The sequence below is a fragment of the Manacus candei genome, unplaced genomic scaffold (genome assembly GCF_025592945.1).
Source record: "Manacus candei isolate 608988 ecotype Guabito, Panama unplaced genomic scaffold, ASM2559294v1 h1tg000049l, whole genome shotgun sequence".
NCBI classification, from domain to species: Eukaryota; Metazoa; Chordata; class Aves; order Passeriformes; family Pipridae; genus Manacus; species Manacus candei.
The window spans coordinates 6,852,007-6,876,266 of NW_026138097.1; the positions used below are offsets into that span (position 1 = coordinate 6,852,007).

Sequence of the window (24,260 nt, forward strand, 5' to 3'; positions counted from 1 at the left end):
ATCTAACAGAGACAGGGGGGTTTCTTGTGTAGGCGTGGAGTAGAATAGCTAAGAGAGTCTTTTTCAGAGAGTACTTTGGGGACCTTGAGGAGGATGCTGCATCAGTCAGTTCAGAAGCCCAGGAGACTCATGCTGTAATGGAGGCTGCAAAATTCAGCATGTGAAACTGGACACTGTTGCATACCCCGAGTGTACATTTTCCTCAAAATTTTCATTAATTTAGTGGAGGAAAAAAGGAATACTTTTCTTCTCTGAACATCCCTAATCACATTTATGCCACACTATGTAATTAGCTGAAACAAGTCAATTTGTTAAATGATCAAATCAAATTAATTTGACTCGACATCAATTATTCTGACATGTGTCCATAGCTATTTGTCTCCATTAGACAGACTATGAGTTATCTAGTGTAACTGCACTACAGTTCTACAGAGTTCTATAGTGAGAGTATTAACACTGTGACATCTTTGAGAAATCAGAGATTTGATCCAACTACCTGAAGAATGGGATCTTTGCTTGTATCTTCATAGCAAAACCCAACATTATCCTGCACTTCCACAAGCTTTCAGTGTTCATTTATCTTTGTACCCTAAATAGAATGGAACTATTATTTCTATGAAGCTATTTGCACACTTCAGTTGCGCAGCAGACAAAGGCAGGCATGCTAGATAAAAGGCAGACAGAGGAAACACTGCTTGTTTTTGCATTCTCCCCAGAATTAGAATTCTGTTCAGTCTAGGGAACTTCAAGATTTCACAAAAGTCCTAAACACAGAGTGCTTTCCCAGTGTATTTCACCACACAGAACTATAAATAATGAACAAGAAGAGACTGCAAGGTTTAGGCAGATCCTACAAGGATTAGGCAGGTAAGTTTTTTTTCCCCATAGGATTATTACTACTTGCAACAAAACAGAGCATCATGTTCAAAGCAAGTTTTATTTGTTTAAGTGTATTAACCCTCAGTTGGCTACAAGAAAAATACTTTCATAAAATATGCTTTCATCCTCAGTTCATGTTTCATGAATATGTGAACAGACACCAGATATGCACCAAGTGGCTGATGTGCTAAAGTGAAGAGACTTCAGACCACAACCTCTATGTCTCAAAGTCTGAGAAGATTAGATTGCACATAGAGAGTTGTTTGATCCAGTTCCTGTTAACTGCAATCAAGTATGCAGTGACAAGAGCCTAAAATATAAACGTGTTCCGTCTGCACTTTCTTGATCAGTGATTGAGCCCTGTGAACAGGGTAACTTTGACCCTGACTGGCAGCCACTAGATGGTGAAATTTCTATTCTTCCATGAAGCAAATACAAGTTTATTTTAAGGGCTTTAATGATTAATCCTTTTAGTGTTCTGTTTAATCAACCAGTCTAAGAGACTCAGACAAGGTACTAAACTCGGTGCGAATTGCCAATCTGAAATATTTCTTTCCCTGTCCTTAGATTGCTGTATTTCAGAATAACCAGTCGTCAAAATCCAGTTTTTAAAATATTTACTCCAGTCATGATTACATGCCCACAGCTGGCCTAAGGTACAATGTGAATGGCACTATTAAATGCAAAAGCGACAGACTGTGTAGTATGTTAAAACAGCATTGTTTATCCTTCTCGCCCAGGAAATTAAACAGATTGTCTCATTTCTGTTGCCAAAATTCTGGAAGTATGAAAAACCAAAGGAGTTTTGGTGTCTTTGCGAATCACAGAATTAACAGTCAGGTGTTCTGGTGGATCTGTAGATCACTGCAGGGGGAAAAAGCAGGTTTTAGCTTGAGCTCTGCTCCTCCTCTAACACTGATCATTTACTTCTGATCTATCCTACTGGATTTTGCAATACTATATTTAACAGCTTCCCACCCAGATGATTAGTATGCTTGATTTAGTACAGAATACAGCAAATAGATTTCTGACTGGAAATAAGAAGTTTTGACTATGTGATGCCACCCTTGGCCCAGTTGCACATTCAGAAATTCTGATTTCAGAAACACTGATTTGCTGGGGCACTTTTCCTAATAACTTGTACCTGTCCTTATGTCTCTTTCAGGGCCATTCACAAGTTTGTATGAATAGTTGTTGGACACATATGTTCGAATATAATAGGATTAGAGGAAATGGCCTCAAATTGTGCCAGGAGAAGTTTAGATTGGATATGAGAAAAAAATTTTTCACTGAAAGACTTCTCAAGCATTAGAACAGGCTGCTCAGGGAAGTGTTTGAGTCAACATCCCTGGAGATAGTGTAGACATGGCGCTTTGGAACATGGTTTAGTGGTGAACTTGGCAGCGCTGGTTTAATGGTTGAACTCAATCATCTTAAGGGTCTTTTCCAGCCTAAATAATTCTATGAATAAATGCTCTTATTAACTGCTCACAGATTTCAGATGTAGATCTAGCCTTTTTAACTTCCACATGAAATCATTTGCAGAAAAGATAAATTGTATACAGATGCATCTTGCTTCTTTTGTTAGCTTTAATTAGTGAACACTAGATTTTATGCATTTTCATTGTTTTTTTGCAGATGACGTTCTTGTTCTCATGTGTGTTTCATAAGTCAATTATGCATTGACCTAAAAAATATTTCCATCTCTATTTAAACACAATTCTACCTTTGAATTCAACATGATTTCTGTTGAATATTAAAATAATTGCATAAAATACCTTTTAATTTTAGTCTCTTCAAGACTGTATACTTAATCCATGGTTGCAGTAAACAGGAACTGGATCAAACAGAATTTCACATGGTATTGAATAGCCTCAAAATCTGGTAAAAGTATAGCTCCCAGTCTAAAATCTGTCCAGTTTAGCCCTTCACTCTCTTTGTGCACATCTGGTGTCTCTGTTCAGACATTCAGGAAATATGAACTGAGGATGAAAGCACATTTTAAAAACAGATGAGGGTTAGTGCAGCTAAATAAAACATGGTTTGAACATGGTGCTCTGTTTTTGGGTTTTTTTTATTGCAAGTAATACTAATTCTGTGGGGAAAAACTTTTCTGCCTGGTCTTTGCATTGCAGGCTCTGATGGTTTTTTATTGCTTAGAATATAGTCAGTTCCCTTCACTGAAATAGACTGTAAAAGAACTCCAAATTTTCAGACATTATGAACTCTTTAAATTTAGCCATTTGAGCAGGGTGTCAAATCAGCACAGAGACAGAATGGGTGAGATAGGGTTGATACACAGCTATTTCAAACTAAACCCACCCATGATAATCCATTTCACAGTCTATCATTTGTATTAAGCCCCCCTCCAGTGAAGAAAAGAGGGAAAAGAAGTGGAGATCCATGCAATCCCGCTGTTCTCATTTCTCTGAACACAGAGGAGCAGAAAACAGAGGATACAGAAAAGACAGTGAAAACAGTGGGATGGAAGAGAAATATCAGAGACAATTCAAGCATAGGTGAGACGGAAAAGAAACAGAGGACGTAAAACAAAACACAAGGTGATTATCGTAGGTCTTCACATTTTCATGTGAAAACATTATAATATACAATTTACTTCTACTGTCACATGGAGTATACATACTTTATTTCAGTAATCTAGTACTGGAGTGATCAGTTCATCTGTGGTCCTTGAGAAGCAAACTCTCAGCTTATGTGTTCAGAAACTTCATTTTGGGCAAGTCACTGCCTCTATGACTCAGCCTGAATTCTTAATTCTGACTCCTAAATTAAATGTTTACAGCTGTACAGCATAAGGATCCCACTGAGAACTCGTCTTGTTAGCCTCAGCTTTTCATTTAAGCCCGTGTACAGACAACTTATATTATGGACACCACAAAGAGGATCATGAGATCTAGCCCTGCAGCAGAAATCATTCAGCCTCAGGGGACCAAAAGCTACCAGCAAAATAGTTTTCATTCTGGCACCTATAATTGGTAGGTGCAAAAAGAAGAGACAGGTTCTGTTCAAGAGGTGTTTAAGACTTCACTACAGCATCCAGGCCTCATTCAGGTTTGCCAGTGAAATGGCTTTCTTGGCTTGGTTCAAATTTCCCACTGCAATGTTTGTACTGCATAGCTCTGGAGAGAGAGGCTAATTATGGGTTACAATGCAGACACACAAACAGGTTTTACATCATCAACAGAAGTAGTATAACCACATTTACCCTCCATCTGGGTTATACTAGACACCTGTGCAGAACCATCACTTCAAGTGCCTGTCCAGGTGGCTTTACTCAGAGCTAGGGAATGGAATTGCTAGGGCAACAGGAATGGAAAGAGGAAGGTGACGAAGATGGTGACTTGGGCCAGTAGAGTCGAGAAAATTGCTTCTTCATTCCACCTTTAACTGACCAGCCATTTCATTATGCAGCTAAGAGGATATACACGATTATTTCACTTTGAGCAATGGAAAGCTGCTCGCATTTTCTTCTGCTGCCAGAAGATCCTACAGGCTCTCGAAGAAGCTGGAGACTGCCAAGTGTAGGAATAATTTTGCACCTCCTTTTCTTTCCGACTGTGCTTTCTGACTGCCAAAGGAGGCTTCCTGGAAGGTGCTCTGCAGTTTAATAAGCTGGTCTAACTCATCAGGTCATGTTTGCTGGGGCACTGTGGTACTGGCACAGTCAGAGAAGAAAAGCTTGATGTTTGGCTAAATGAAAAAGACGGTGGAGTTTCACAGGTACTAACAAAAAGCTAGGCTCCAGCTCTGTTTCAAGCCTGTACTTTGGTCAATATTTGGTATGTCTACCACACTGAAGAACCTGGAGCATGGTCTTCGACAAAGACCCTTTCATCTCCCTCCACAGTAACAGCACTGAATTGAAGTGTTTCTAAGGCACAAGGCTTATGTGCTCAGCAGCTCTGCATATTTGTATCACATGATATAACATAACACCCCAGATTTATCTACCTCAATTTTACTTAACCTAAGCCATTACTTCCATATAAAAGGTCTCTATTCTATTATTGTTTTTTTGCTAACAACCAACCTTTACTGTTAACACAAAAGACACACTGAAGAAATAAGCAAAGAAATAACTTTCATTCTCTCTCCTCCTGAAAATTTTCAATTAAAAAACACCTCAGAAAATATTAATTCATATCTTCTTTGCTTGCTCATCAAGTAAAAACTAAACATGGATATCAGCATCTAAAAATCTGAATAAAGATCAGTAAATAAGTAGCTATCAGCTACTTAATAAAGATGTTTGAAAGAAAAGCATGTAATCTGATTTGTACTGCATAATTCTTTTTGTATTATTTATTTTACACTTTAAATTGCCTTATTTTATTTAATGCATTCAGTCTCAATAGCTCACTAACATAGAATCATTTAGCTTAAGCTCTGATTAGGCAGTTGCTCTCCAGTTCAATCAGTCCCTTTCCCAACAGTAAAATTATATTTGCCTGCTGAATACTTCTATATCCTGACAGGAACTTGCTGTCCCATTTGGTCTCAGAAATCCTGTGCTGAAGTGTATCATCATACTCCACAAGCCCGAGACTCAACTGAATCAACAGGAATTGAAGGGGCTATGGAAGTTGGCTTCTAGAGAGGTCAATCCTCAGGTTTTTGAGGGTGTGGAGGGGGGGGTGTCCCTGGGAAGACTTGTCAGACAGAATGGGAAAGATCCTACCAATGCTATACAGTAAACCCAGTTCATGAGATGAATTTCTGTGTCTCTGTCATCATTATAGGGATGTTTTTGTGGCTGTAAAGGATAATATCATGATCTAGAAGGGAAACAAAGTGTGAAACAAATATGAGATATTAGCAAACACAGATGGGTTTGCAGAAAGAGAGTGGGAGAGAGAAAGCACTTAGCTAAACCTCTTGTGGTCAGCTAAGAAATGAAAATTGTACTGTTTTGAGATAAAATATGATAATGAACTAAAATCACTTGGTGGTTTTATGCTTACAACAAATACTAAATCAAAAAGAAATATGTAATTTACACTGTGAAGGAAGAGAAAAAGGATAAAAGGATAGAGATCAATATGGTATAAAGAAGATACTTCATTATTTTAGAGCCTAAGTCAAGCATTATTTTAGAGCCTAATTCAAGCATATGCTGAATCCCTGCACTTTTCTTGTAAGTTAGCAAGTGCCAAGCAGCTTGTAAGAAGCTCTCTGCCTCTCTCAGAATCAGGACCTTAGTCTGTTATATCACCTAAGAAAACCACTACTAAGTAAATGCATAACTGGTACTAAGCCCACGCTTATATTTATATAAATATATGTGAACATTCCCCTATATATTTTTTTATTTTCCCCCTTCATATATGCATGTGTATGCACATAAATATATATTTCCCTGAACAGACAGGCAAACGACAGACATGAGATCTGCGACATGAAATGCTTGTGGTCTCTAGGCACAGCCTTCAGGAACACAGGGCCAGGGAGCACCAAGGGTCAAATCAATCATCATATCTCACTGGCTTCCAGTGGAAATGAAGAGCTTGAATCTGGTATCTGCACAGAGGCACCCAGCACAATTTGAGACCCCTTGGGATATCTGAGGATGGCAGAAGTGCCATAACAGCAACAGCTGGATGCCAAGCACGATGCGCTAGTACATTTAAAACAGCACTGGATATCCATCTTTGGGCAAACAAAACCATCCTAGGTAAATAGGTCCTTTGAAAATCTTTGCACACAGAACCTTTGGGGATTTATTTTTAATTTCTTGGCAGTGAAAAAAGATCCTCCATATTCATAACTTTTTGAAGTATGGCACTCTTGCATCAAAAGTCAGTGCTGTGTATCAACTGATTTCTCCATGGAGATAAGATATTCACTGAAATAGCAGAAGTGCTGTTAAAAAAATTAGTGGATTTCTACCATGTTGTGGTGCATGCAAACCTGAAAATTTCTGTAATTAAAGTTAACTGCTATTCTGGAAGAAGCTTTCCATAAGATTCACATTAGGCAGCTATATTTAATACTAAATGCTTCCTGTTTTACTCAAGCTGAACACATTCAACAATTTGCATTATGGAGCACAAGTCCTTAATTTTTAAGTCAAATATGATCCCTGCAGAAACTGGTTCTGCATGTATCCAGCCAGTGTGTGCAAATTTCCAATGTCCGTAGCTTGGTCAGGAAAAAAGGTACTTGTGATGGGAACCAGCTGGAAATAATGTATGTGCATAGTTACAATGTGTATATGGATGTGTGCATGAGTAGAAAAAGAGAGCACACTATTCCCCGTTTTTGGAGGGGAGACACCTTAGAGGCACAGCTGTAATTATGGAAAAACTAATGGTCCTTGCATAACAAAAGGACTATGTTTTTCCTTTCAAAGTACTCCCTCATCTCTTCCAAGGCACATACACACACCTGAGAGCCAAACCAGCAAAAGAGAAGCCAGTTAAGGATCGATGTCAGTAAGTGTCTTCTGCTGCTGGATGAACACTGTTTTCTAAAAACAGTGAATAGCCTTCCTGATCCAGAACTGGTAAAGCAGAAGAATTTTAAACTAAAATGCACTCTCCATGAATCACAATAAAAAAGTCCCAGTTTCCTTCAAACTCTAGAAATCCCACTACTCATTGTATTTACAAAACACCAAAGCCCAGCTATAAAAAATAAGTAGAGCTAATCACCTAGATATCCCTTTCTGTAATACATGTACTAGAATCTCATGCTCTTGGCCTCTTGCCTCTGTTCTATGTATACTCTGCATTCCCACTGACTTAAGACAACTGGGAATTTATTACAGTGACAGAAAAATCAGAGTTATTGAATTTACCAGTCTATGAGAGTAAAGCAAGATACTTTTCTTAATGTATGTACAGGCATCATATGAGCACTAGTTTTTAGTTACTTCAGAATGCCTGAATGTTGTGTGTTTGTCAGACTGTCATAAAACATCATAAATACACGACTACAAACTGTAGGTGCAGTCTTGCAATATGGACAGGCTACCTGATCTAAATTATGAAGGCTCATTTTAATTCTGGAGACGGAAGGATGTAGAATATCCTCGCTTCTTTTGCATATAAACCTGTTAAAATTTTCCGACTGATGGTGATTTTGCACACAGAGAACAAATGCTTCCTCAGCTTCAGCAAGACCTATTGGATCCTGTGTTGTTCCACCAAATAAGAGAAAGAAGAGAAAGCAAAGAATTAGAAATCACTACAAAGGAGCCTTACTGAGCACTGAGTCCAAAATTATAGGAACAAGATGGGGACAAGGTGAGAGGAAAGACAACATGTTGCCTCATTTCCGTCCCGTTTCACACTCCTAAAGAGATTTATTTCCAACCCAGAAAGAAAGGAGCAGTCAAGAATCCACAAAACCAGCCAAGCCACCCTAGACAGACAGTGGGGAGGAATTGTATAGATGTTAGAGACATTTTCATTCCAAATTCTCCTGAAAGTGTCACAGCCCATCCAAGTATTTAATGAGCAATCCCCTCAATGAAATCTTGAGCTCCATTTTTTTTCCTAAAGCATGATTAAAACACCTCTAACTATTAGCCTAATTTCTGCTATTTTCCTAATAAAAAAAAGGCAAAGGAGTCGCTTGTGGAATCTTTTCTTACTTCTCATAATCTCTCAAATCTCTTCTCCTTTTAAGTAATTTCTTTACTTTCTCCCCAAGCTATTCTTTCCTAGAGCAACATGTTTTTCCTTTTTTTACGAACTCTTTCACCCCAGATAAGTGTTTCACAGTATCAACCCACCATACATCCGTTCCACCTGCTAATTACCAGATTCCTTCTGCAGACAGCTGCATAATTACATTATGTGATACAGCATATATAAATCAGCTATGGTCATCATATGTTCTAAAAGATTGACCTGCAATTGTTATCCAGTGCAGAACTTCATCCCAATTACTTTCAGCCATCAAATCTAAGCCACAAAGCTGAAACTTGACTGAATAGAGATTATTGAAGTTGGGCTTTGGAAATGGTGATTTGTCATTTATTTACCTAAGTCCTACTTTCAAAGCTATTGTGATCTCATCCCCACAGGCCTTGAAATTGATTTCTGAAACCTAAATTACCTTTTCATCTAGCAAACCTTTCTTTGGTACTTGGTTCAGAAGCTGAGGTTTACCCTGCCTTTTCATGTCTGGGTGTGTGCACTGATGTCACCTGCTCTTCATCCTCGCTCCCTGCTGAACATGCTGGTGCAACAGGGCTGGTGAGTTACTATTACCACACAGGGAATGCATGGGCAACTAATGAAGTTTTCCTGGCACTTTCTAAAAGCAATGACTAACAGCTCTTTAAATTATCAAAAAAGTGGCAAAAATAAATGATATTTAAGGTTACATTTTCACCACCTCCTTACTTGTATACGCAAAATATGTCCACATAATTGCATCAGCTGATTAGTTATGCAGCTATTCAAATACCTTTTCATTCAAATGCACTTTTCAAGTGCAGCTATACATGGTCAAATGCAGACTTTGCATACCTGAATGACTGTAAACAAACAAACCAGAAGCCAAAAGAAGATTTGGCTATTAAACCTAGGGGATATTGCACACTAAGAAACACGTTCTAAGTTTCAATACTGTAAATTATTGCTATAGCTTCATAATATTTTCAGTTTCTACATGAAAGGAATCACACTTGAGTCATTGAAAACAAATATGGTCAAAGACTACTGTGAAATTCAGAATGTGCTCTCACAAACAGAAAAAATAAACCTGTGTAATAGGTACATTCATAATTTATTTCAGAGTCATTCTGTTTTGCTGACTTATATTCCTATTGTTCTTAAGAGCTTTTCCAATTATTTATTTTATGCTTCAGTAAGTGTTACTTTAAATTGTTCCATTTCTTTCTGTTTAATTCTGGATATTTCATTGCTTGAAACTTCCAGTGAGTATTTGCAAGAGTTACATTTAACCTTCCATATGCCCCTCTTTCTCACATAATCATTTACCTTCTAGGAGAAGGACCGGTATCAAACTGTCTTTCTTTTGATTAGGCTTCTCTCTTACTGCTAGATAGCACGTGTAACCTTTAGACTTAAAGTTTAGTAAGTTTAACTGACTGTCAGCACTTTTTATGATTCCTCAACTTCTTTTCCCTCCACAGATTTATCTCAATTCATTATCCTTGCCAGTTCTAAAACCTTTCAAAATTTGGTCTGCTGAAATTCAATACCAGTGCAAGAAGACATAAGGATAGTCTTTCACCCTGACAAGAGATAACTCCAAATTTTGACCACACCTCTCTAGTTAGCCTCAACCAGTCTTAATTCACCTGCCATTCAATGCCTAGAAGTAGAACTTGGGCATACTATACAAACCATAAAACCAAAAGTGCAATCTTTTCCTAGAATATACATTTCTTTCCCTTTCATGAACATTTCTAAGTTTTGCTTCTCGTCATCACTTACAGTTTTTTTGAGTGAAATCACACCACCTGACTGCTTTCCCTAAGGCAGATGGATACAGATTATTTCACCATCTCTTTATTTTCTTTTTTTCTCCTGGATGGCGAGGCCAGCAAATTTTGTACTAGATTAGCAACACGCTGGGAAGTCAAAATTGAAATGAGTATTCTGCATGCCTCCTGCCTTTGAAGATCAGTATTTCTTATGTTGAATTGAAACATGGAAAATAACGGTGTGCGGCCAAAACAGTGTATAGGAAAACATAATTTGTCAGTTACACTGAGTCATTTTTGTCATAACTGACCTTCTGGGTCTACTCCAACCTTATGACTCTAGTTATGCCAGTGACTTACTATCAGTTGCTTGCCAGCTCCTGGCAGTGCTCCATGACTTCTAGGTGATCACAGAGCATGAGATCGAGCCTAAGGGAGCTTCAGATGACAATAAATTTGCAACTTACCAGACCAAAGACAATTTGTCTTTCTTCTAAGCCCCAGTCTCATTCTACCTGTGTTTCCCCTTCCAGCCTGCAGACCTTTCAGAGCAGGAGGAAGGAGGTTATTTGAAGCATCATCCTGCAGATGTTTCCAAGATGTGTCTACAATTAAGCAAAGATTTCGCTTTGATTTTGTCCGGCTAAGGAGTGGATGAAAGTAAATAGACATTTTTTTCCCCCCATGATTCTATCTTGCATTTACTGACTTATGAAATGCTTTCCAAATGTTTTCTCAAGGCCTAAAATCTTGATATGCTGCCTCCTAAAATTCTCCTCCAACATATGTTATTTGCCTTGAAGTTGATAGTGTCTTTCCACTTTGGAAAAATCTTCAGTCAGAGGAACCATGAGATTCTCTATTTCCAGACCAAATCCACTCAGTTATCAAGGAAAGAATTAGGTCTTCTACAAAATCAAGTTGGGGCACCCACAGAGGAAGCTGATCTGCTAAATAAGGAGGTGCTATTTTACACAGCGCCTTTTCAGAGCTGAACTGCCATATGCTGCTGCCTATCCCTCCTTCACTCACATCCTCTCTGGAGGAAATCAGCTCTGTGTACTTCAGTCCATTAGCTCAGTCTCCCCCAAAATGGCATGCACTTTACCTAGCTGCAGGTTAATGTCTTCTCACCCCACCCCAAAGTGCTGAAATATGTTTTTGGCATTTTGGGCACCCTTCGAAGTAGCAGATGCTTCTTTTCCACACGTTGCACCAAGTGATACAAGAGGGACACGTGTTTCTCTGAGGGTCCATGGCAGGCTGAGTCACAGACATGAAGTGGTTGATGAGGGGAAGTGACAGACTCTCACTCTGCATGTGACACTGTCTTCTTGTCTCAGATTTCTTCTGAGTAGCACATGGGGTTGAGAAGGTGGATGGAAGCCACAGTGTTGTTCTGATTCCTTTGCACTGTATCACGGGAGCAGTGGAGATAGGCAGTGGGAGAAGAACTCTGCTAGGCCCAGTCTAAGACTCTCTCTGTAACACGTTATAAAACCCAACAGCTTCACTAGGTGTCATTAGGGCTGAGCAGTACCTTCTATATGAAGACAGACTTTAAAGATGTAAGGAGTCAGGACCGCCTAGTGCAATAATAGAGCTCTTATAGCTTAGTTCCTATCTTCTCTAGCCATGCATGTACACAACCATTAACTTCCCAGCCCTTTCTGGGTGCAATAAACCTATTGACCTAAAAAAAGTTTGAAATGAAGCTCCAGCCAAAACCTCCCTCTTGCAGCCTCACCTAAGCCTTCTTTCCTACTGTGTCCTGCATGCCAGTTCACAGAAGGCACTCCCAACATCACCTCCCTGGCTGAGGGACTTTGGTACCACTTTTTGCACATCTTGCCTCTGCAAAGCTCGAAGGGACTTGACTCTCTCTCACACCCATGCCTGCCAATCCACTCAAAAAAATAATAAAAAAGAAAGGATGCAAATGAGGAGTCAGGTCTCATACTTCCCTCTCTTCCCCCGAGAAGCAGAGCAGCTGTCACTCTGGGGAAAGGCAGGCACGGGCAGCAGCCAGAACTGTATCAGAGTCACTAAGTGCAGCTGCAAGGAAGAAAGCACCCATCTAACACATAAACATACGTCATAAATTGGTTTTGTCTTATTTTCTGTTAAAAATGTTTAGTTTCCTTTAGGACTATGGATTTAATAACCTCTACTGCTACTGTGTTTCAGAGACACTTGGTGGCATCTCAGAACACACGGTAAAAAATATGGATGGGGAATAAAAACTGATAAATGAGACTCCTTTTACATAATTATGAAACCCTAACCATAAGTGTACTAATATACTTATTGCTGTGCTGTTGAGAACCCACTGGTGTAGAAGAAATATAACATGGGTGAATAAGCAACATACAAATGTTTTAAAATCCATCCTTGGATGGATGGATGGATTTTGTGGCACTCCAACACTTACCAGTTGGCTTGGTTGAAATCAGGGAAGAGGCAGAGGGACACTCTTTTATCACAGTCTTTCATTGTCTTTCATCCTCCTCACTGCATGAGACACAAGCTACATACCACTCCCAATGCAGGCACAGTATTGTGCTCCCTCTCGTCTTTGTCTTTCATCCAGCCCCTACCTGGGGCTTAGGAGTTCATTCAGAAACCTGAGGTAAAGCATTGTTGATCACAGTTTGTAAGGATCCACACCTTTTTTCAGAGACAGTCCAACAAATATGTAGCTGGTGCCCGTGAAACCACTTAAGGTGACAGCTGTTATCCCTGTGAATGGGTAAGTGAATGTACAAAATGAATGGAGCAAAACTCATGCCTCTGACTAGAGAGGACAGAAAATAATGCCAAATGCATGGATAAACAGCCTGAACACTGTTGTTCTACTTTATCTAGTATAACTTGAAGTCAAAATACCAGTCTGTGGTAATTTTACACTAACTTATTTTAAGTGAAAGTGGATAATTCTACTTACATTATGACTATTTGAATGCATTTAATGGCCAGCTGAAATTCCAACAATGACTTAGTCAGACCATGTCTTAGCTTTCATAAGTGGAAATAGGCTGAAAAAATCAGAATTTAATACAACATTCTTCACTGGAAAGAACTGGAAAGAACTTCATGATGCATATCCATGACATATCGTGCTCTTAGGAGAAGTTTGACCCTAAACCCCCACACTGCATTTTCATTTACATTCTGAAAACAAAGGGCCTGATTTCTTTTATACCTTTCTTATGCTATTTAATTTAACTGCAGCTGTGTGTCTCTTGCATCATGATTTTGCACTGAAATCTCCAGTGATTCATAGAATAACTTAAAAATTGTAGAGTAGGAACTTTCTGTGGTACAAATACTTTTTCTTTTTAATAATGGTCCGCTTTTGAGAATTCCAAGAGTGGTATAAACTGACATACTCAAGATTCTCAAGAATTCATGGAAAAAGATAAGTAAGAAAATATTGCTCTCTGACAGGATTGCAAATTATTTCTGTGGATTTCTCAGAGATCTGAATTCTGTCTTCTCAACAGTTCTTCCTGTAATTGAGGTTGGTTGAGCTAAGGAAGGTAATACACAGCAATAACGAGGTTATTGAGAAAGAAAGCATTATCAAAATTCTGTCAAGTAGGTCATTATGGGCCCCATATAGCTCTTGTGACAAAGTTCAATGCAAAGATTGCAGTGTATGAAGCCAGGATCCTGGAGAGACTGTCGAAGTGATAGTGGTGAAGTTTACAGTAAAGAAGGATGAAATCTATCCTGTCTAAGCTGCTGCTAACACCGTGAAGGCCAGGATGGTGGTAACTGGATTCTTTCCTTCTTCCAGGGAGATGCAATCCAAGTTTAAACACGTCTTAATCTGCACAGGTCACCAAGGGCACATGCTATCACTGCACCTACTGTTTATCCCACTCCTGGCGCTTGTTAGCCTTCTACAATAAACAGTACCCTTAGCTTATAGTTATAATTAGTTAATTTACCCATATCTCCAGGGATAAGACAAGAACAAATGGACACTGTCCTTTTTTGCAAGGATACTCAGGCATGAATAATCAGAATAAAGGATGCCAAGGAAGCAAACACAGGGGGGAAAGGAAACATGTCACCAACCCTCTTTGATCTTCTGAATGTGCTTGAAAAATCTTCTCAAACAAGGAGGCAAGAAGAGCCCAGGGAAATGCTGACTCCAGAGGCTTCAGAAAAGAATCAACCTGCTGTCATTATACATGACAAATCCTCATCTGACTTTGGTTTTTCACACTCATACATGCATATAGCAATGTGCCCCCTTATAACACTTTTTTAGAAGAATCTCAATTAATCCAGTTCATTAAAAGATATCAAAGTACAAGTCTTAGATCATACACCAATCTTCTCTCACCTAAACTAAAGGCAGATCCCTTCATTTGAGGAATAAATAAATTCTAGACAATCTTAAAAAAAAAAAAGGAAAAAAATTCCAGTATTTAGAATTGGAGTAGGTTGTTTAACAAGGGACCATGTTTGATATAAAACAAAAAAGTATGCACATACACATGTACAGTATTGGAACAGGTATTATTTGTCAGTTTACCACAGACACTATCAGAGCTTACAGAGAAAGACAATGGTTATGAAAAGTGATTCACCGCACTCATTAACATGACAAAGCATAAGAACTCTGAACTAGTAATTAGAGCATATGAGATTTGATAAATAAAAGGTTTTTAAATGTTCTATAAGGATCCACTCTCAAAACCCTGTACTTAAATGAGCCCATCACCTTCAGGATACCGATGTATGCAGTAGGTTTGTTTGTGTGAATAAGAATTACTCATGAAGGGTCCCTTCCAACTCATACTGTTCTATGATTTTATGCCACTGGGACAGTGTAGAGAAGCAGCCAGTCTTTGATTGCAACTGCTCAGTTAAGATTTTCACCTACAGAAAACATAGTTTTGCTGTGCCAAGTCCAAGTAAGTGCATGTTTTGAAGGTATTTATGCTGATTCTCTTCCTGCAGGAAAAAACAGATCTTGCTAAAATGACTTCCAGATGACGCGTGCCTCCCTGATCATGCATGTCTAGACAAAGTCAGGTAGTCCTGAGACTGCTCTTGCTTGACCCAAGTGAGGAACCACCACCTCGGAACTCAAAGTGAAGGGAAAAAAGCTAAATGAGGATCACCTACTTTAATTGAAAAGTAATTAGGCAAGAGCACTAGGAGATTGTGGTGGAAATTAAGCTATATAACAAATTGTTGCCATGATTGTTGATGATCCTTGTGGGTTCCTTCCAACTCAGGAGATTCTATGATTCTGTGATTCTAAGGACAAAGTCTGACAGGATTAGACACTGAGTGTAAGCCCCTTCCTCAATTTTTTTATTTTAAAATTAGAAAAGAAATAAAATCAGGAGTTTTGCTTAGCGCAAGGGCAATATATTATTAATCCTTAACTCTGAGAGTTTTAACTCTAGACCACTGTACAAGTACAAAGAAATAGAAGTAAAAACATCTAGGACAAGGTGTGCTATCATTTACACAAAGGTAGGTCTGGACAGGCTCCTCTAATTTACTGCAGCATAGCCAAGAAGAACAGAAGAACATTTCCCTGCCATGCAGCCAGGAATTGCTCCCATTGAAGAGCCCTTAATAGCAGCCTGCAGAACAAATTCAAGTTCTTCCATAGCCAGAGGAAGCCTTCACGGCGTGAAGCCTCATAAAACCACCAGGAGAGGCTGAAAGCAAAATAAGGCTTTTAGAGAAACACTAAATTTAATACTAAACCGAGAAATATTTTAGTGACATTTACATTGAAGAATATACATACAAAAGGGGATATCCATTTGCAATCTACAATCACCAAATGCTGGGACTCTCGAAAGTGTGGAGAATATGCTGCTTCTACTCCTGGTGGATAAAGAAAAGGTTGTGCATGCTGTGCATTTCAAAGCCTCACAGGACTCAACCTTTTGTTTCTAAATCAGTAGGTATAAAATACCCGCTTCAAGACTATTTAAACTTGTCATGAAAACACTTTTCAAAATTTCTCTTTTTTCTCTCTTGCATATGTAACCCTGATCAGCTTCCATATTCCATATATATTTGCAAAGGTTTTTGCAGGTTTTAGAGTCATACTCAGAAAAGTCCTTCCTGAAACCTTTGATGACTTTGCAGACATATAATAACATGAAAAACTACAGCTCAAAGTCAAATCTGAATAAATGACCTTGAAAAACATGACAGATGAGAATACAGCAACAAAATTATTCTAGGTACAGAACTTCTAGCAAATCAACTTTATCTGAACTAGAACTGGTGCAACTAGAGTTGTTTCTGCCTTCCTGTAGGTTGAACAAGAAGCATTTGGATGATACTCTCAAGCACGTGGTGTGAGTCTTGGGGATGGTCCTGTGCAGGGTTGTCTAAGGGTTGGACTTGATGATCCTTGTGGGTCCCTTCCAACTTAGCATATTCTGTGATTCTGTGGTTCTTCTAACAGTGGAGACATCCCTAAGGCACTGATTTGACTTTCCTTTAAACAATGAACACAATTTCAGTGAATGCAAGCTGGGAAAGATACATAAAACTTGGCTGGAAACTAAGAGATTGAATATATTAATTTGAGTACTGCCACAGGAACTGTTTCCCTAATTAAACATAACAGGGTCAAGATTTTACTGTATGCTTCTGTATATTGAAAGCCATTCTATAAATAATACCATTCAAAGTAAGCATACTCATACACATCAATAAAAACCACAGACAAGCCTCTTGTGACTTCGCTCATTGCTTAGGCCAGACAGGTAAGGCCAGTCGTTATTTTGAGAGTGGAGGTAGGTTCAGAACAATGTCAACATACATTATTGTAATCATCATGTGTTATTGTACATCAACATGCATTATTGTAATCAATTTTAACAGCTTAACTGAACAACAAAGTCTTGCAGACTGAAAAGATGGCAAAAGGTCCAGTAATGGTAGCAAAATGGTACTAGCCTGCCTGCAGAGACACATAGCAAGTCTGCCATCAAAGTATAACTGCAAAATTCACAAGAGTCAGTCTTGATGGTCTACCATAATCTTTATTAACTAGAAGCACTTTATAGTGATCTCCAAAAGCAATAATTTCTGATGTCAGAAATAGAAACTAAATTTTCTGAGATATGCTCCATGTCCGAGGAAATACCTGCTTTTTCAAGTGTTTCCTCCCTAACTTCTTAACATTGTCACAGGCAGTTTGTGAGGGAAGAAATTCATTTGTGAGAACCAAGTAAAAATTTCATCCTGGCAGGTCAGGATAAAGTATAATTCCAACCCATACAGACTCTAGCCTTGGAATAATATTTGAAAAGCTCTAAAGAGGCTTGGATTTCACTCAGAGTTTTGTTGAATGAATTTATATTGTGATTGCAGGGTCTCCACAGAGGCTCTGTCTTCCTGGCTTTACCAGATGAAAAAATTGCACTGATAATCTGAAAGAAAACAACTGTTTCTTCCGCCGTCCATCACAATCTGTTCAGCATGGAGTACCTAGGATTCTTACACTTCACTCTGAGAAGTTCAAAAACCCCTCATCTTCCCTCAAGCTCAGTCTATCCTTTATCTGACTATTTTGACTGTTCAATGATTTACAGTGTTGACATTGCACTTTCTCTAGAAGTTGTTTCCATCTCATTTCTAAAGCAGGATGTTCCTATTTTTAAAACTATATTAAAAAAAACCCCAACAACAAAAAACAACCAAGAGCTTTTTTCTATACACTGAAAAAAATCTGTCCATCATCATGATAACCACTTTCAGACAGTGGGACAGGTTCCTATCTGATGTTGCTTTACATCACTCATGCAAACAACATGACCTCGACTCAGTGCAAATCACATATCATTTCCTTCATTAATCTGCATCACTTGTGTGGTTAAACCATCACATTCCCACTGTTGTTGATTCTGAATATAGTGTTCTTATACTATTGCTCATGCAATTCAGTGTTGCTTCAGCTGTAAACACATATGCAGTTTATCTGTGAATGAACTCCTTCTGCCTTAGGCCAGTAACAGCCCAGTAATGCCAAACAAGTCTCAGAAACGTGCTAGACTTGAAGTTAGGCCTAATTTTTAAGGGTACAAGGCTTGGCACGAGAAAATTATTCTCACAGTTGTGCCCAACTCCTAGAGGATTGTTTATCCTAAATCTGACTGGTTTACTTCTCCACCTTTTTCCTTAATCTCTCCAGTTTCTCCTTAAACTTCTTAAGATCACAGATGTCTTGTAATTCAGGCAGTGGGGCAAATATGCATAAAATGATGACATGAGGAATCTGCTTCACAGCTAACACACTATGTCTGCTTTACAGTACATCTGAGAAACCTCATTTTCAGTCCATCCCAATAATGTGTCTGACTAAAAACACTTTTAAAAAAAATTACAGGGTGGCAAGAGATATATACATGTTCAGCAACTAAACATGTTTATAAATCCTCTCTAGAGGCCCATGACTGAACCCCAAGTCTACCAAGCAAAGCCAGCATAGTGGTGGAGTTGGTAGTGTTAACAGTCAGACTTCATGATTTTAAGGGTCTTTTCCAACTTAAATGATTTTATGATTCTATTATGTGTAAGGATCCTTTTTCTCCCTGAGGAATAGTGGAGTTCAGACAGAAAAGGGTATCACCAGTACAGTCCAAACTATTCCCGTGGAGTTCCCATTCACTGAAGGGTGAGCAGTGGGCATCCTGGCACAACTCTGCACACAGACAAAGATGGATCTCACCCATTATTCCCTGACCAGTCAATTTATTCTGCTCATAGAACCATTTAGAGAAGGCTGAGATAAACGGTTCTAAGTCAATTGCCAAAAACCCCTACACCGTTCGTATTTACAAAGTGCTTCTCCTGGCTACCATCTCAATCTAAATACTATTTGTTTCTTCAAGAAACACAAAGGTCTGAAAAAGAAGGTGAGAATAATCTCCATAAATACCAGCATGTGTAATTCTTCACCTTTTGAAACAACACTGAAAGGATACATTTTTAATGCTTTATTTTTATTTTATCTCTATTGCTTTAATATTCCTAGAATCTTGGGTACAAATTTTTCCCTTTAAATGCTCATGTTTTTTCCCATTTGTCAGATATTGATTTACTTCCTGCAACCTGTGCAGAGTTCTAATTTAACACACTTCAGTTTTGATCCCTTGCTTTCAACGAACTTCACAAATTCTACTGAGAAGTCAGAAAGACACTGGTTGACCAAGTAGCACAGAGCATGGAGAACCATTATTTGTGCAGATATCCTGTAAACAAAGTGGTTTTACATTTATCTTGACCAATAGCTGGCATCACAGGTAACAGTCTTAATTATCCTTATTTTTAAAGTAGTTATTTAGAATACTGAAAGACAACAAAAAAGAAATCATTTGGGACCTTTTCTACTCGGGAGTAGGAACTCATTAGAACGGCTTGATTCAATTACAGTAATTGAAACTCCTCCTTTATTTTTCTGTCATTTGGAAAAAAATACCACAAACCTCTGACTTGCTTTAAAGCTTTAGACTTTATCCCCAAATGGTTGTGGAACAGCAAATTTGTTCGTATAACTTGAAAGATTATCAGAGATGCCAGTTCATGTTAAGAAGTTGGGAGGCTGTATAATCCTCATCATTGTTCCAGGGTGAAAAAACATAAAGATTTTGAATATTTAATGAGAAGAAAAATTCTCCAGAAACTGCTCTTCAGTGGAATGCATGCACCCAAGGATAGTGAAAGCACTGAAAGTCTGAAGATGTAAAGCACTCATCTTAAAGCACATCAACATTTAGTAAACCATGATGATTTTTGAGTTGGCAAGGGCAAAAGGACAATATCAAGAAAGCAGAGTGACTCTGGCCCCTCTCTCATGCTAAATAACATAGGGAGTGTCTGCCCATTCTCCCGGGAAGTCAGGGAAGAGCCATTTGTCCTTCATCAGCCAATATGACCAGCACCACAACCTTTACGAATGTTATTTTTTCCATTCTGCTCACCGTTTCACCACACAGCACAGAATCTTAATCTGCTTTGGCATCTTAGCCTATTGCAAAAGAAAAAAAAGTGAGGAGCAAGGAAAAGGTCTTCCACAGGCACGTCACTGCACAAGAGGAACAGAAGCAACAGAGTCTGACTTTCCATAGGGCTAAACTGCCTCTTGAAATCGGACGTAGCTGCGTGGTACAGAAGCATATACCAGGAAAGCAGTACCAAGTAACTCACTAGGTTTAATTAATAGGTACTTAAAAATGCTTGATTCAAACAAAGCAGTAAGGTGGATTGGTTATAAAGAGTGTCATAGTCAATTCGATGAAGATATTACTCTGAATAGGGAAATACGCAGTAACAGATAACGCAAAACTAATGTCTTAACTGAGCAACTAAATTACTCAATGCAACTCAAGGCCCACTGAGTATTTAAAGAGGTACCTCACCAGAGCTGACAGGGCTTCTTCATTTTTTTAGTAGAGCTGCAAAACATTTGAAACATTTGAAAAGGAACAATCTCAATCCTTATCATCTACATGCATCTGAAAGTTTTTTGAACCCCCTGCTGAGACCCATATCTGCTGAGACCCATCTGTATCACAGATTTAACACTCTGGTCCTTGACTGCCTTTGTCATTTTTAAAACAGGAGAAAGGTTCCTCAATCACTTAGACCTTTAGAAAATTAGGTAGCCAGTTAGCTGTTCCTTCTCTTAATACCATTCAAATCAAACATTTATTTTTATGATCCATTCAGTCTTAAAACGCTGCCTCTTTTTCTGCCTTGCAAACAATCTGAGGACCCAGGGATCACATCCAGCTCAGTCTTTCCCCCCGATTGCTCAAAACAAGAAATCAAATAGCTGTGTACATGCAAGTTCACAAGCTAAAAGCTTTGTTGAGCTTTTAGAAGACAGTACTCTGAAATAATTCCCCACCTCAGTACTCATCCTGTACCAAGAGTACCAGTGCGTGATATTAGCACAGTCTGGCTATAGCATCGTTAGTTCCTGTTGGCTCTTCTGGCTCTAGCCTCTCCAATTAGACAAGTCTTCTGCTAGAGAAGCCCAAGGTTTCCACAGTGTCTGAAAATCCATCCAACACTGGCTTGATTACTGATCCTGACAGTTATGGGTTCAGTGCAAGACACAATCTAATTACTTTGGAGCAATTTCTTAGACTGTCCTGAAATCAGTATCAGGCATTTAAAAGGATTTCTCCCAGAATCAAACACAATGACAAAGGAAAGGGAAATATGAGAAGCATCCGAAGATGATCACAATCCTGCCTAAGTATCCTGTTCAGCAAAGAAATGAAATTCTAATGAAACTCTTCTCTCTTCTGTTTTATCAACACAGAGCTGCTAAAGGGAAAATAAAGAAATGAACTCACACATTTTAGGGCTTCAAAAACCAAAGCCAGGTAAACAAAGCAGGGCTATACTAATGGAGACACTGACAACAGATATAGGTACCACGAGAGTTAGGGCTGTATCACATTTAAAAGCTGAGCTGAAACTTTTCTTCATCTGCTGTTCTGAAGCCATTCTGTAATTAAGCCCAAAGAGATGACAGACATTTATTGACAGTTAATGCAGTGCTCCTGCAATGTATTATTAGGCACAAGCCCAGAGGCACAAGGCCAAGTGCTGTTAATCTTCTAGTGAGTGCCGTAGTGTCTCAGATATGAACTGCCTGAAAATATCTGGTGATACTGCTAATGTTTTTTAAAAGGCAGAAGTCTTGAGTTTTCACAGAAACTGATACACTGATTAACCCACCAAAATAAAAGTGTAATGGAAAAAGCCCTACAACAATTCACCCAGTTTTTAACCCCATTTCCCCACATAAGGAGGGATGTAAAAAAACCACCCAAAACTACCCTCCTTTGCCTTACCTCATGCTTTACTTCGGCAGTGTCAAATCAGATCTTTCTTGCTTGGCTAAAAACCTTTCCAAAACAAGTGGAAACGTCTATCAGCTTTTACCCAGGAGAAAGGAATTGCTGAATATTCAATCATAGGTTTCCTTCCAAATGCTCTGCTTGTTTGTTTTAGGGAAGTCTTAAGAAGAGCAAATAAAAGAGGTTTGAAATCCTCTGAGCAAAGCTGACTTCACTCTCTGAAGGTCACCCTCAAGTCATTTCAGAACCGTGGAAATAGCCGGGAGGGGATAAGCAGACTCAAAAGACACCTTTTCTTCTGAAGTAACCTTGGTGACTCAGGCTGAACTAAAAACATGCCCTCAGGTGGAGGTTTGGCACTTTTCACGGACCCAGCCAATTTTCCCCTGGGAATAAAGATGCGGTAATAAGTTTTTCTTGCAAAAGTAACTCCAGCACAAGCACTTCAAAGAAAGGAAATCTCTCTCCCGAAAGACTCCATTAGAAGTGATCAGGGGCGCCAAAGGTCTCACTGACAAATATCTTCTTCCTTGGGACAAACCTCAAGCCCTGTTTTCAGGACCAGTGCCGAAGCTGGAATACTAAAACCATACGGTGTAGATCTGAATCAAGACAGTCCCTTCACATTCCTTCACAATTTATGGTCTGATCACACTAATAATATGCACTCAAATTGATAGTAATGCATTTAGCAAACACTTAACTATGACTGCTATGCTTATTCTGAGCAAATTTTGCTTAGTATTCGAACTGAAATTCATAATCATGTTAGCTAAACATATTTTTTAGTAGATGTTGCAACCTGACCAGAGACTTAATTTTGTGTAAACCTTGAGAAAGAGTCGGCAAGCCAGTGGGAGCTCTGCCTGAGCAAAAACTACAGGATTTGGGGCTCCCGTGCAGTTCCATGCCCGGGCACACCACCGTCATTCCAGTGACAGCTCCGCACACCTTGCTTCTGTAACTAAACGGAATCGACACCCCAAAACCCGAAGAAAGCAAGCGCGCAAAGAAACGCTCCCGGGCAGCCCGGGCAGGGGCAGAGGCCGCGCCCCCGCTACAGCTCCCGGCGACCCCCGCCCCCAGCGCAGCCCCGTTACCTTCGCCGCCGCCCGCGGGGTGCAGTGCCCGGGCAGGGCCGGCCGGCGCTCGGCACCGCTCGTAGCCCAGGGCTGACCAGCGCTGATTCCAGGGCTGACAGCCGGGACTGACACCCGGGCTGACTCCAGCTCCCCCGGGACCGGGGCAGGCGGGGGTCCGGCGGGAGGGAAGGGGCGGGGCGGCCGCGCTTCGTCTCGGCTCTGGCAGCGCCCTCGCCCCACGCACGACCTGGAGCACGGAGCGGACCCGGCAACTTGGCGGGCGGTGCCGCCGGCCGGCGGCGAAGTTGCCGCCACCCAGCACCAGTCCCTCGCCCACCGGGTGGCCTCGCTCGCCCGCCCGCAGCGCCTCTCACCTCAGGCACTGCCTCCTCCCCGCCGGGACCGGGGACGCTGCCGGCTGCTCCCCGCTCCATCGCCGCGCCCCGCTCCCGGCTCCCCAGGGCGCTCTGTGTCGGCGCGGCCCCGCTCGCCGCCGCCGCAGCCCCATCGCCGGCCGCGGAGCGCCGCCTGCCGCCGGGGGCACGGCCCCCTCCCTCCCGCGCCCCGCCAGCCCCGGGCCGGGGCAGCGCCGGGGGCAGCCTGGCCTCAGCCCGCCCCGCGGGGCACCGTCCTCGCCGGGCAGCGGCGTTAATATTGTCACTGAAGTACTTCACCAGCACCCCCTCCCTCCCCTCCTCGGGGCAACGCGGACCCCGCCGCCCGGGCAGCGGGCGCGAGTTGCCCCAAAACTCAGAGCGAGCCCGAACGCGACGCGCTCTCGGGAGGCGAACGCGCTCAGCCGGGCGCCGGACCTGTGCTGGCCGTGCCGCGGGCCCCGTGTGCGTTTCCCCGCTCCCAGCCCGCGGGTGGGCTCTGTGCCCCGGCAGGTGAGTGCTGCCAGCGAGCCCGCGGTGCGTGCGAGGCGCTTCCCGAGGTGGGAAGAACCGATTGCCCGACTTTCTGTCCAATTCCGGCGCAGCCGCTGCCCGTCGGGGAGGCGGGGGCGGG

General features: G+C 40.7%; 1 protein-coding gene across 3 annotated transcripts in view; it reads right to left on the bottom strand.

Moving 5' to 3' along the window:
• Nucleotides 1–23,907, bottom strand: part of KCNG2 (potassium voltage-gated channel modifier subfamily G member 2) — a 58,337-nt gene extending 34,430 nt beyond the window's left edge. The window contains exon 1 of one of the 3 annotated variants that reach the window (XM_051798903.1): nucleotides 23,627–23,907. The gene's annotated coding sequence lies outside the window, so the exon portion shown is untranslated. Of the gene's footprint in view, nucleotides 1–22,164; nucleotides 22,292–23,270; nucleotides 23,576–23,626 lie in introns of those variants that run through there. The other 2 variants (XM_051798901.1, XM_051798902.1) reach the window with 2 other exon arrangements.
• Nucleotides 23,908–24,260: the final 353 nt, after the last annotated feature.